The sequence below is a fragment of the Neophocaena asiaeorientalis genome, unplaced genomic scaffold, assembly GCF_003031525.2.
Source record: "Neophocaena asiaeorientalis asiaeorientalis breed wild unplaced genomic scaffold, Neophocaena_asiaeorientalis_V1.1 scaffold14, whole genome shotgun sequence".
Taxonomy (NCBI): Eukaryota; Metazoa; Chordata; class Mammalia; order Artiodactyla; family Phocoenidae; genus Neophocaena; species Neophocaena asiaeorientalis.
Window position 1 is genome coordinate 9,233,652 of NW_020175192.1, and position 13,081 is coordinate 9,246,732.

The 13,081-nt window shown below is 42.7% G+C and overlaps 1 pseudogene; it reads right to left on the reverse strand.

The window, feature by feature from the left end:
* Positions 1 to 4,037: 4,037 nt before the first annotated feature.
* Positions 4,038 to 13,081, reverse strand: part of LOC112413129 (calpain small subunit 1 pseudogene) — a 34,191-nt pseudogene continuing 25,147 nt past the window's right edge.

The following is a 13,081-nucleotide window of genomic DNA, read 5'->3' on the forward strand; positions in this document are numbered from 1 at the left end:
TAACTGTACATATGACACCTATGCACACGACAGATATGTGTAGGTGTATATTACCTATATGAAAGAATATTTGGAACATTTTCTTTTCAAGAAAGTATTTCTGTAGATTTGGAGACAATTTTCTTGCTCCACAATTGTGTATTTCTCCTCTTATTCAAAATACTCTTCTGTGTAAGAAAGTGACCAAGGGGACTTCCCTGGCAGTCCAGTGGTCAAGACTCTGTGCTTTCACGGCAGGGGGTGCGGGTTGGATCCCTAGTCAGGGAATTAAGATCCTGCATGCCGCGCAAACGCGGCCAACAAAAAAAAAAAGAAAAAAAGAAAGTGACTAAAATGCAATTGTCTTCCTCATCAAAGGAAATTAGATTATTTGTATTATAAGTCTCCCTCTCTCCACCAAGTCAAACAATATTAGCCTCCCGTTTCATCCTAAAACAAAAAGCCTTCAGGAGCAGGGGTGAAGGGGCCACAGGAAAGAGGTACACTGGAAAGAACCCTGAAATGTGGGACCCATTTCCACCTTTGCCCTGGAGCAGCTGTGTGCCTTTGAGCAAATCATGTGACCTCTTAGGGCTTCAGCTTCCTGGTCTGTAGAATGTAGAGTTGAACCAGAGAGTTTCTTAGGCGTGTGTGCACAGAAGAATCACGTGTGTCTACCCAATGTGCACAGAAGAATCACCTACAGTCTTCGAAAGAGATGAGTTCCTTGAAATAGGTAATGGTGTTTTAAACCCAGAGCTTACCACAGGATGTGACACATAGTTAAGGTTGCCAGATTTAGCAAATAAAAACACAGGATATTCAGTTAAATTTGGATTTCAAATAAATGATGAATACATTTTTAACATGAGTATGTCCCAAATATTTATCTGACAACCTGACACATAAAGGAAGTCAAAGTTTGTTCATGTGATGAACTTACATCATCAAGCCTCTACTGGTGGGAATTTTAGATAATGGGAAGTGGTAGGGGATGTGTGTTTCAGTAGTTTTTCGGTCATACCACATGGGGAGTCTCTTGCTTTTTTTTTTTCAAGCTTTATCAGCCTTGATTGGAGTACTTTTTCAACCTTCAACAAGAACTATATCAGTTGGAATGCTTTAGGCTGTGAGTAAAGTATACCTCAATTAAAATTGTTCAAACGATAAGGAAATTTATGGATTTACTTAACAAGAGGTCTGGAGCTGAGATGAAGCCACAAGGACCCAGGTGTTTCCATCTTCTTTCTGTTGGGACATCCTAGGTGTGTTGGCTTTCACCTTCAGGACATTAGAGGGGAAAAGGAAAAACAGTATATATATATATATTTTTGGCCATGTCATGTGGTTTGTGGGACCTTAGTTCCCCGACCAGGGATCAAACCCATGTCCCCTGCAGTGGAAACAGGTGGAGTCCTAACTACTGGACTGCCAGGGAAGTCCCTATACATGTACCTTTTTAACTGAAGGGAAAGGAAAACATTTCTAAGGGCTTTCTATCTCCAGAATACTTCCCGTTCAAACACATTGGCCAGAATTGGGTCACATGCCCGTGCACTAGCCCAAAGGGAGGCTGGAATGCAAATTTCAGATGTTTTCACTCTTCCTGGTAGGAGGCAGTTTCTGTAAGTAATGAAGGAAATGGTTGGAAATAAATATTGTGGAGGCAACTGAGTGTCATCCCTAACCATCACATCTGGGACAAGCCTCTTTTTTTTTAAGCCTTTTCTTTTCAATGACTCCGAGACACTGATGGGTTCTTGCCTGGTGGACCAGTCTGAAGGAGTGGGGAATGCCTCACAGTTTTAGGTGTTGTTCTTTTGAAGGCCTTTATGCATTAAACCCTGACCCAAAACAAAGACACATTTATGTTGGTCCCAACGTAGCCCTTTAAATGTGTTCTCCTTTAGCCAGAATGATTAGAACTTCAAATTTCACAATCACTTTCCTTTTTGCCCAGAAAAATATGTTTTTAAACTTGAAGAATACCTTTTCTTTTACCCATTATTCACTTCAATTTTTCATGCCAAGCTTATGGCACAATATCCCGCTGAGTACACGCACAACAACCTTCGAGATGGCAGAATCCTCATTTCAGAGGGGACTTTCTTTCAGTTGGATTTCATCCAAATGTACTTTCACTCTTAAGTATGCTATTAGAAGGAAGGTGAAACAGATAATGATTTTCTTTTGATGCTCAAGATTGCCCAAGATTTTTAAAGCGCTCTGCGCACTGATTTTAACCTCTCATCACTTCGATCAGGTGAAGCAGGCCAACGTGCAGTGTTTCAGTGTGGGGAATACTTAACTAGTCTCAAGACCTGCAAAAGAGGTTTGGCCCTGATTTGCACACAATGTTATATACTTTTGTTCACCATGTAAATGGGGCCTGTAACTGGGGTAAATTCTTTCACAATGTTCCTAAAACACAGATATTAAAGTGCATTTTCTCAAAGCTTACATAAAATTCCAAGTGGTGTACAAAATAAGTTTTAAATGCTACATATGGAGAAAAGAGAAGAGAAAGAAAACTAGTATTTAATGAATAGCTTTGCTATTCAAGACATGATGCTTAAATGTCTGACATCTTTACATTTATATAATCTTGAAAACAACTTTCTGAGTTATTTTACAGGCTATTGATTCATCCAAGGTTATACAATCTAATGAACATCAGAGACAGAATGAGAATTACTGCCAAAGACTATTCCTGCAAAGGAAGCGATGTGGAGTTTTTACAAACACACACTTGATAAGGTAGTTTTTTCTTAGTCTTTGCCTGTTTATTAAAATAGAATTTCTGTTTAGGGTTGAGTTGCAGAACAAGCTTTAAATCCAAAACAGCACTCTCATGATCATTAGCAGGATATCCAATCAGAGATATTTTCTTCAGAAAGATTTGTACATTTTCTCCTGCCCACTGGTAAGGATAGGCACGTCCTCTGGAACTCAATGCATTACACATTCCAAGCATAGCAAATCAATCATTAATTATTCTCAGGAAGAGTGTTCAAAGTTCTCTTCCTTCTTTGGGTGATATGATACAACATGAAAAACAAAACAAAAACCCTGGGTACTTAGTCCTTAGGTAGTACCTGATCAAATACCCCGTTTGTTACAGGTCCTTCAACTTCTACACTGTTCCATCACTTCCCAAGATAAAAAGGGGGGTAGGGGCTTCCCTGGTGGCGCAGTGGTTGAGAGTCCGCCTGCCGATGCAGGGGACACGGGTTCGTGCCCCGGTCCGGGAAGATCCCACATGCCGCGGAGCGGCTGGGGCCGTGAGCCGTGGCCGCTGAGCCTGCGCGTCCAGAGCCTGTGCTCCGCAACGGGAGAGGCCACAACAGTGAGAGGCCCGCGTACCGCAAAAAAAAAAAAAAAAAAAAGGGGGGGGGAGAAAAGACTATTGATTTCTGTACTGAGGGAACTTTTCTGACCTAACTAAGTAAATCTGAATTGTAGCACAAAATAGCAGTGTTAAAATCTTGAGCTGTATGTTAGTTCTTCAAAAAGGCTTTGAGGTATGCGTGAGTTTATAGTGACTGCAAAAAGTTGTTGGACTGTTTTTTTTTTCTTTTTTTCAGAGAGAGCAGCCACTGGGGTACATTTTTGTCCTTTTGGGCCTGGCAGGCTGGGAGCAGAATACAGACAAAGGCACTGGGGCATATGGGCCTGTTATGGCCTGGAATTCGGGCTCTCCGGGTGGTAACTGAATGGGTATGCCAGGGTGTGTAGGGACTGGACTGATCCTCCCAGAACTGAGAGAAGGGCCCTTGGGATGTGGAAGCAACGCAAGTGTTGGACATGGCACTGGTGCGGGAGAGGGGTCACGCAGTGGGTGTGAGATTGGGTGTGCTGGCCTGGGGTCACCCTGCGGGCAGGGCGTGGTGAAGCTTGTTGGGCCCTGGCTGTTGACTGAGAAGCTGGATGCCAAGGGCTGGGAGAACTGAAAGGCCCGTGAAGGTGTGACTGCGATCAGCCTCAGCCCTGGGAGAGACGGAAGAGTCCAAGGTGAGTCCTGCGGCGAGGCAATGAGGGGGCAGGTCTGGGGCTCCCATTCAGGAATACATGGTCAGCTGCAGCCACTCCTGGCTGTCCACCTGGATTTGTCCGGTGCCACGTCTGTCAAGAGGTTTGAAGGCACAGAAATCTGACGAGTCTGACCAGACAGCTGATGAAGCTGTCAACATCCATGTTCCCTCCCCCATCTGAGTAGCGTCCGATGATCCTGTCGTAGAGATGCTCATTCAGGCGGAACCCTGCTGCCTCAAAGGTTCCTGGGGAGTTCACCGCTGCCCATGGTCCCTGAACGGTCAACGTCAAACTGTTTGCCACATTTTGATGTTGCTCCACAAGCACTAGAATTCCTCGAAGCCCAGCTTGCTGGTCGTGTCACTACCCATCATGGTCACCATGATGCAACAGGATTCAATGCTAAAACCGTCAGTCTTCAGACCGGAAGGTCGGGTCACGACTTGGTTGAGAATGTTCGTGAACTCTGTGGCACTGACTCTCTAGCCAGCTGGGCAAAGACTCTCCGGCACTGCCGGACCTCCTCACTCTGATTGGCCCGGATGATGGCGTAACGGGTGCGAGGGGCGGGGCTCTGGGTGTAACGCGCAGGCGCCTCACGGGCGGTGCTAGTAACCCGGCCGGGAAACGCCGGACGCGCTGCGGCTGGCCGTTCCGCCAGCACCCCTACCCTTTGCCCTGCTGTCCTCTGTACCACCCTCCCCACCCCAGCCACCGTCTCCCCCTGACCCCAACCAGGGTCCCCCCTTCTTCCCCCTTCCCCCTCCCGCTCCTTCAAGAACGAGTTAACCAGGACCGTGGCTGTGACTCAAGATTACGCCTCAATCACACGCTCGCCGGTCTGCTCACCTGTGCAGCCTCCCTAGCGTTGGACTTTGGGGGAAGGCTGCTTGAGAAAACTCTAGAAAATTAAGCAACAAACTCCAGTTATCTCCAGAAAAAAGAAGAAAGGAAAACTTTAAAGGTAAAAAAAATTAAACCAGTAAAAAATTTGCTGCCTAAAGGTTCTTTTACGAGGCCTGTGGGTTTTCATCTTTCCGTATGCCAATAACTTAGACGTAGTGTTTAATTTGCTGCTTTATGGTAGAAAATTCGTTGATTCAACAATGATTTGTTCAATAATAACTTCTTCAACAACTTTGTGGTGAATACCAGACGTGGATATAGGGGTAGAATAGAACTGTAAACTGGGATAAAAGACGGAAGATGCCACTGCAAAAAACAGCCAGGTACCAAAATTCAAGAAAAAAGATGGGAATTAATTCTAAGGGATTTATTCTTCAGCGCGACCCATGAATGCCGGGTCATCCATATAATGTCCCACCCACTTATTGTACAAACTGAACAGTGAGGCCTAAGGTCCTTGAAAATTCTCCTCACTTAAAAATAAATGCGTCTACCTTTGTTGCACATTTAACAGTGTGCAAAGAACCTGTGAGAAACGTGTTTTTGAATAGAGCTAATAATAACAAGGAGTATTAAAAAGTGTGATGTCGGTCCTTTAAAATTGTTTGAAGTCAAAGATCATCTGCTAGCATATGGATTTCAACTTTGCTACCCTAAAGAGATGGCTTCAGACTACAGTGTTTAAAAAATTTAGTTTACTCTCTGAACTCCAATTTAATATTAACTTTCGCTTAGAGAAATGTCTTTTGAAATCTAACCTGAGCTAAAGGAAAACTTCCGCTGACAATTCCTTTTGGCGGGGAACCATTCTTTGCCACTCTCAGTGTTCCCCACCTTGATCCTTCTGGTGTCTATTTCTGTTTTGCTTCTGAACTCAGAGAGGGTCAGAGTATGATCCTTTCTTCCTCTAAAACCCCAGCATCACCTAGAATTGCAGACCAGGCAGGCGTACAGCAGACCTGCCCACACATGCCATCAGTGTCAGGCAGACTCAGACCAGAGAGATCCTTCTCTGATCGGGGACAGAGGTCATGAAAAGTGTGTAAAAGCTAGGCTTGTACCCTGGTTCATTATAGAGTCACCTTGGCTTACACAACTAAAAGAAGAGGTTCCTTGATGGCTCATGAAACCCGGAGGAAACCTGACCTTAAAAATGCTAAACATATGGATTACAATTGAACACCATATTGTCCCAATATTCAGAAAAGTGATGAAAGATTTTCAGTTTTAATCCCAGTGTTGGTCTCCTGAAGACACATAGAGTTTCAAATAGTGCAGGCCTCATCCCTGAATTTTTTTACGTGAACTTTTAGCCAAACAGCTGGTAAACAGGTTTCCTTGAATTCATTCAAATATCTCATTATCTTTTCAAAGTTTCCCTTTGAACGTTCATTTCTCTGCTAGTCTAACTTCTTATCACTAATTTCTTCAATGGGTATAAGGATCATACTCCTTGCTCCTACAATATTATGCAGATCTATAACACTCCTAAAATGAAAACCATAGTGCTAGACTTGCTGTCATAATTGTCATAAAAGACTAATTTAGTCTCTCTCTAATTTAAAACAAGACACTAATATATTTTAAGGATTCTAGAAAAGAGGCATTGCTATTTTCACTCATTGCTACTGACCAGTCTTCTTAGAGTTTTAAGTCTTGCATCTGTTTTCTCCATGTTTTCTTAACTGAAATATATCCTATTAAAACTGGGAAGCAGGGCTTCCCTGGTGGCGCAGTGGTTGAGAGCCCGCCTGCCGATGCAGGGGACACGGGTTCGTGCCCCGGTCCGGGAAGATCCCACATGCCGCGGAGCGGCTGGGCCCGTGAGCGGGGGCCACTGAGCCTGCGCGTCTGGAGCCTGTGCTCCGCGACGGTAGGGGCCGCGGCAGTGAGAGGCCTGCGTACCGCAAAAAAAAAAACCAAAAAACTGGGAAGCAACCATCCTAGGTTAAGATTTCGATACATGTTTCTCTCTTTTCCTTGCCAATGTATTTCTCTGATTGTCCCTTATTTCTCATAGCATTTAATACCCATATAATGCAAAAAGCTCACCATGTTACCTAATGGATTTGTACATGTACATATGGTACATATCTTGAAACAGCTTTTAATTTTATATAGCTGTGCAGTCAGCTGCTGGTTTCTACTGCTTCTAGAAACCTTGCCAGACCATCTGCAGACCTCTAATACTGACCAGAGGGTAACTGGCAGGAATTAAATGTTACGACCGTATTCAGCAAAATTTCATGATTCCAATGCCCTAACTCAGAAGCAATACTAACTGGCCTTCAGAAAGAGAGAGAGGTTAGCAGGACCTCTACGTTAACTACAGTAATGCTTCTCTGAGTCAGCAGATACTATTGACACGAGTAGCAGAGCTCAGACCCTACACAAATATCAGTCATCAGCTGGTCAGAATAATAGGACTGGGTATGTGGACAACAGCAGAAAGATGTTCTAGATGCTGGGCATACCTTCTTGGAATCAGGAGGAATTATTGTGACTGGCTTTGGGAACACAGCAAATTATAGGATCAGGCTAACTGTTTGCAGCTTTAAGGAATCCCCACTAGCAGAAAATACTCACTAGACCAGGGGTCCTCAACCCCCGGGCCATGGACCAGTACTGGTGTGCGGCCTGTTAGGAGCCGGGCCGCACAGCAGGGGGCGAGTGAGCTGCTGCATCTGCCGCTCCCCATGGCTCCCCATCGCTCGCATTGCCACCTGAACCATCCCCACCCCCACCGGTCTTCCACGAGACCGGTCCCTGGTGCCAAAAAGGTTGGGAACCTCTGGGCTAGACTGAAGGAAACAAGCTAGTTTAGCTGACCTTCTGTGTAGCAGGTGACCTGAAGGTGAGGGTGTGCAGGACACCCGTGAAACCTTGTAGACCAGTGTTTTTGTTTTGTTTTTAAATCCAGTGGGTTTCTTTCTCTCTTTTTTTAACATTTTATTTACTTATTTATTTTTTGGCTGCACGGTGTGTTAGTTGCAGCACGCGGGCTCCTCTCTAGTTGTGGTACGCAGGCTCCAGGGCGCGTGGGCTCTGTAGTTTGCAGCAGGCGGGCTCTCTAGTTGAGGCGCTAGAAATCAGTAGTTGCAGCGCGCCGCCTTACTTGCCCCACGACATGTGGGATCTTAGTTCCCCGACCAGGGATCGAACCCGAGTCCCCTGCATTGGAAGGCGGATTCTTGACCACTGGACCACCAGGGAAGTCCCTGCACATCCGTGTTGATGCAGCTAATCTGAAAATGGTTGTCCCCTTCCTCCTCAATAATCCACTCCAAAGTGACATGATTTATGTATCATCACAGATTAATAGTTAACTCCTACAATTCTTTATTCCTGTCCTCTAACCATTTAGTTATCACGTATAATGATTACATCACTTGCTTCCTTGTATAGCGCCCCCCATAAAGGGATGTTTTGGGGGAAAGGGCGCACATACGCCATGCACACGTGCTGTTGTGTTTGTTGTTTCAGGGGGAGTCTAAAGTTGTTGCATTAGTCAGAAGGGAACTTCACACTTTTATTTTGTGGGTGGAGTGGTAGACAGAGTGAAATGTGGAGGTATGCATGACAGGAAGGAAAGGAAAATGGACAGCGAATGCGTTCCTCATTCTATGAGACTGTGAGGTAACTGATGTTGTTTGGAAAGTTTAAGTTCAAATTCCAGAGATTGGTGGTTATACGTAGAGATGTAGGTATATGGAGACACATAGCACTGGGCTAGCCTTCTTTGTTTTTGAAAATCAACTTTATTGAGATATCATTTACGTACAATGTAATGCATCCATTTAAAATGCACAACTCAGTGTGTACACATGTGGAACTACTGCCACAATCAAGATGGAGAATATTTCTATCATTCTCCAAAATTTCTCCTTGCTTCTTTGTTGTCCCTCCCTTCTTCTACTTTGGCCCCAATCAAAACAGAGCTGCTTTTTGGTCACAGATTTTTAAAATTTTCTAGACTTTTATATAAATGGAATCATACTCTTATGTCTGGCATCGTACACGCAACATAATGATGTTGACATTTATTCATTTTGTTGTGTATTTAGCAGTTTGTTTCTTTTTATTGTTGAATAATATTCCACCATGTGCATGTATCACTTTCTGTTTATCCATAACCTGCCGGTGAACATCTGGATTGGTTTTGGTTTTTGATTGTTTTGCAGAAAGCTGCTATGGATGATTTCCAATTTAGGGTTATTGTGTGCAAAACTGCTATAAATACTTGTGTACAAGTCTTTGTGTGGACATACGTTTTCATTTCTTTTGTGTATATACTTGGGAGTGGAACGTCTGGGTCGTATGTTTCACTTTTTCAGAAATTACCAAAAGGTTTTTTTCTGAGTGATTGAGCCATATAATATTCCCAGAAGGGGTGTATGAGGATTCCAGTCGCTGAGCATCCTCACCTCCATTTGGTTTTGTCCATTTTAATTATAGCCATTCTAATGGGTGCATGGTGGAATCTCACGGTAGTTTTAATTTCCATTTCCCTGGTGACTAGTGTCATTTACATCTTTTCATGCAACTTATATATTGTCATTAGTGAAGTGTGTTCAATTCTTTCACTCATTTTTTAATTGGATTGTTTGTCTTTTTATTATTGCATTGTAAGTGTTCTTTAAATAGTCTGGATACAAGTCCTTTGTTAAATATATGCTTTGCAAACATTTTTTACATTCTCTTGGTTGTCTTTTCATTTTCTCGACAGTGTCTTTTAAAAACCCCAATTTAAAAAAATTAATTAATTAATTAATGGCTGCATTAGGTCTTCATTGCTGCATGCCAGCTTTCTTTAGTTGCATCAAGTGGGGGCTACTCTTCATTGTGGTGAGCAGGCTTCTCATTGTGGTGGCTTCTCTTGTTGTGGATGACGGGCTCTAGGCACATGGGCTTCAGTAGTTGTGGCACTCGGGTTCAGTAGTTGTGACGCATAGGCTTAGTTGCTCCAGGGCACGTGGGATCTTCCAGGACCAGGGCTCGAACCTGTGTCCCCTGAATTGGCAGGCGGATTCTTAACCACTGCACCACCAGGGGAGCCCTAAAGACCCAAATTTTTATTTTGATAAAGTCTAACTTACTGGCATTTTCTTTTATAGCTCATGGTTTTTCTCTCCTATTTAAGAAATCTTCACAAAACCCAAGGTCACTAAAATTTCTCCATTGTTTTCTTCTAGAAATTTTATAGTACTAGGCTTCACATTTAGGTCTATGATCATTTCAAGTTAATTTTTGTGTATAGTTTGAATTGACACTTTTTTTTTTTGCATATGGATATCCAGTCATTCCAGCACCATTAGACATATATGTGTGGATCTCTTTCTGGACTCTATTCTGTTTCATTGTTCCTTTTGTCTATCTTTCTGTCAGTACTGCACTATCTCGATTTTTGTAGATAGCATAAGTTCTTCTTACACTATCAAGGTCCATCTTGTTCTTCTTTTTCAAAATTGTTTTGGCTATTCTAGAGCTGTCACATTTCCAAATAAAATTTAGAATGAGCTTGTCAATTTCAGTGAGAATACTGGCTGGAATTTTGACTGGGGTTACTTTGAATCCCTCAGTCAATTTGAGTAGAATTGAAATCTTAACGGTTGAATCTTTCAATGAACCTATGAATTTTAATGTACTATGAATCGGAACCTTCCGATAAACCTATGAACATGGATTATTTCTCCATGTATGTGATTCTTCCTTAATTTCTTTGAGCAATGTTCTATAATTTTCAGTGACGAGTTCTCACGTATCTTTTGTTAAATATATTCCTAAGTATTGTTTGTTTTTAGGTACTCTTGCAAATCGAATTTTTATTATTTAATTTTCTCATTGTTTACTGCTGGCGTACAGAATACAATTAACTTTTGGATGCTTCACTTTGTACTCTCCCACCTTGCTAAATTTACATATTAATTCTAGTAGCTGTCATGTAGATTTCCTTGAGGTTTTCAGCACAAATACTCATGCCATCTGTAAATAGAGTACAATTTTCTTCTTCCTTTCTTTGCTTTTGATATTTATTTTGGTTTCTTTTTTTTTTTCTTACTTCCATTTTATTGTTTTGTACTCAATTTTTGCCCTCGTTGCTCACTGGGGATAACCCACCGCTACGTTAAAATCCCTGATCTGGGGAAATTTAGCAGAGATCTCAAACTAAGGCAGGAATAGGGCCAGGAAAAGAGCTGATGGATTAAAGAAGAAACAAAAAAAAGACACTGTGAAGAAATATAGTTAGCTAGAGGCAAGCCTGCAGTTTTAGCTTTGCTCTGCTGCTGCTGTTGCTGGTCACATCGAGGTCCTTTTGAGCTGGTTGGAAAGAAGGAGAAAATGTGTGAGAGCTGTGAGTGGATGGGTCTTAGCTGTGGCTGGAACACTCTGTGGACGTTAGGAGCTCCTAGGATTTTCAAGTGAGGAGGCCAGTATCAGTCATAGGCCAACATGCCAATCAGATCCCAGTTCCCCCTCCCGTGCACATCCACCCACTGAGTCTCTGCCTCAGTTTCTGGACCCTTCCCAGCGACCTTTCCTTCTTCCCCTAACAAAAGCTCTCAGGAAATATCTGAGCCCCTTTCTGTGATTAAATTCTGCCCCATCCCCACACCTCACCCGCTGTTACGTTTTAACAAGGTGTATCCGAAGATGTTTTAAGTCCCGAACAATGACAGCACAAACACAACAGCAAAACATGTAAAGGAAGAAAATAGCATTTATTGAACATCTACGAACCCTATGATGCCCCACGGTTATTACTTAATCATAATAGGGTCTAAAATAGGATTTGTGTCCTCATTATAGATTAAAGGACTGGGGTTTAAGAGGTTCAGCCTTTTGTTCAAGGTCATATAAAAATTGGAGAATAAATTTGAACCTCAATCTGAGTTTAAGTATAGGCCTTTTCCACTGCACTCATCTGACCCTTCCATATTACTGAACACTTTGTGTAATATATTTGCTGACTTATCACTGACTCTACTATACTAGATTGTACATTTCTTGTCTGCAGGAGTGCGCTCACCATTATACACCCAACCTCCAGCACAGGGCACGGCAGGCAGTAGTTATACAGTGCCAGCTTGTTGAATTGATTTAAATACCAAGAGGACAATGTGTCTACTTGCTTTATTTATTCATTCATTAAACAAATACTTTTTTGTGGTTAGACACATAGATCTAGAGTGGAAGTCACATAAGCAAATAAGCAATTAATTCTACACAGTGTTACAAGCAGTGATTACAGGACGAATAAAATATTGAGGAAACACAGAAAAGAGATACCCAGAATGGCCTTGGGATGTCAGCAAAGTCTCCCTGAAGGAGGAGGGATATTTTGGCGTTTGATGTCGAGAATGATGCGTTGTGAAAGAAGGAAGATGATCCAGACAGAGAAGGCAGTCATGTGCAAGGTTGGGAGTGAGAGAGAGTGTGACACATTCAAGAAAATGTAAATAGCTCAGTGTGGTTGGGACATAGAAGGTGAGACATGGAATGATGAGAGAGGAGGGCAGACAATGAAACAGGTGTCAACTATGAGAAGATTATCATGTTCTGTTAAGGCTTTATTCCAAGGGAGCCACCGAAGGGCTATAATCTGCAGATGGCAGAATCTGATTTCTTATTTAGAAAGACCATCCTGGCTGACTTCTTTGTGGAAAATGATGGAGGTGGGGCAGGACACCATTTGGTAAAGAATCGCTGAATTCTAGGTGAAAGATGATTGTGGTTGAAACAAAGATAAAGAGTATGGGATTGGGGAAAGTGGGTAGATTTGAGAGATAACAAAAGTAAAATGAATAGGATTTGGAGACTGATTAATTTGGGAGTAATGGAGAAAGGATTGATGAGGATGTCTTAGGTTTGGGGTTTGGGGAAATGGTGGACAGCCAGGCCATTTATGAGCTCTTGAACCCAGGTGAAGTATTCGTGTGAAGAAGAATACCTCCAATAAATATCATCCCAGATGGTGTACCGGAACCTTAAAATCATCATAATTGTTTCAGTAAATTATTAGCCTCCCCCTCTCCAGCTAACTTGCCACATCTCTCTATAACACCATCATTTTCCGAGTCAGTTAGGCTGCAAACCTCTTGAGCACCGTTGTTTCCTCCTCTCCTCAGCCATCCCTACACTTTCAATTAGTCGCCAAGGCCTGTTT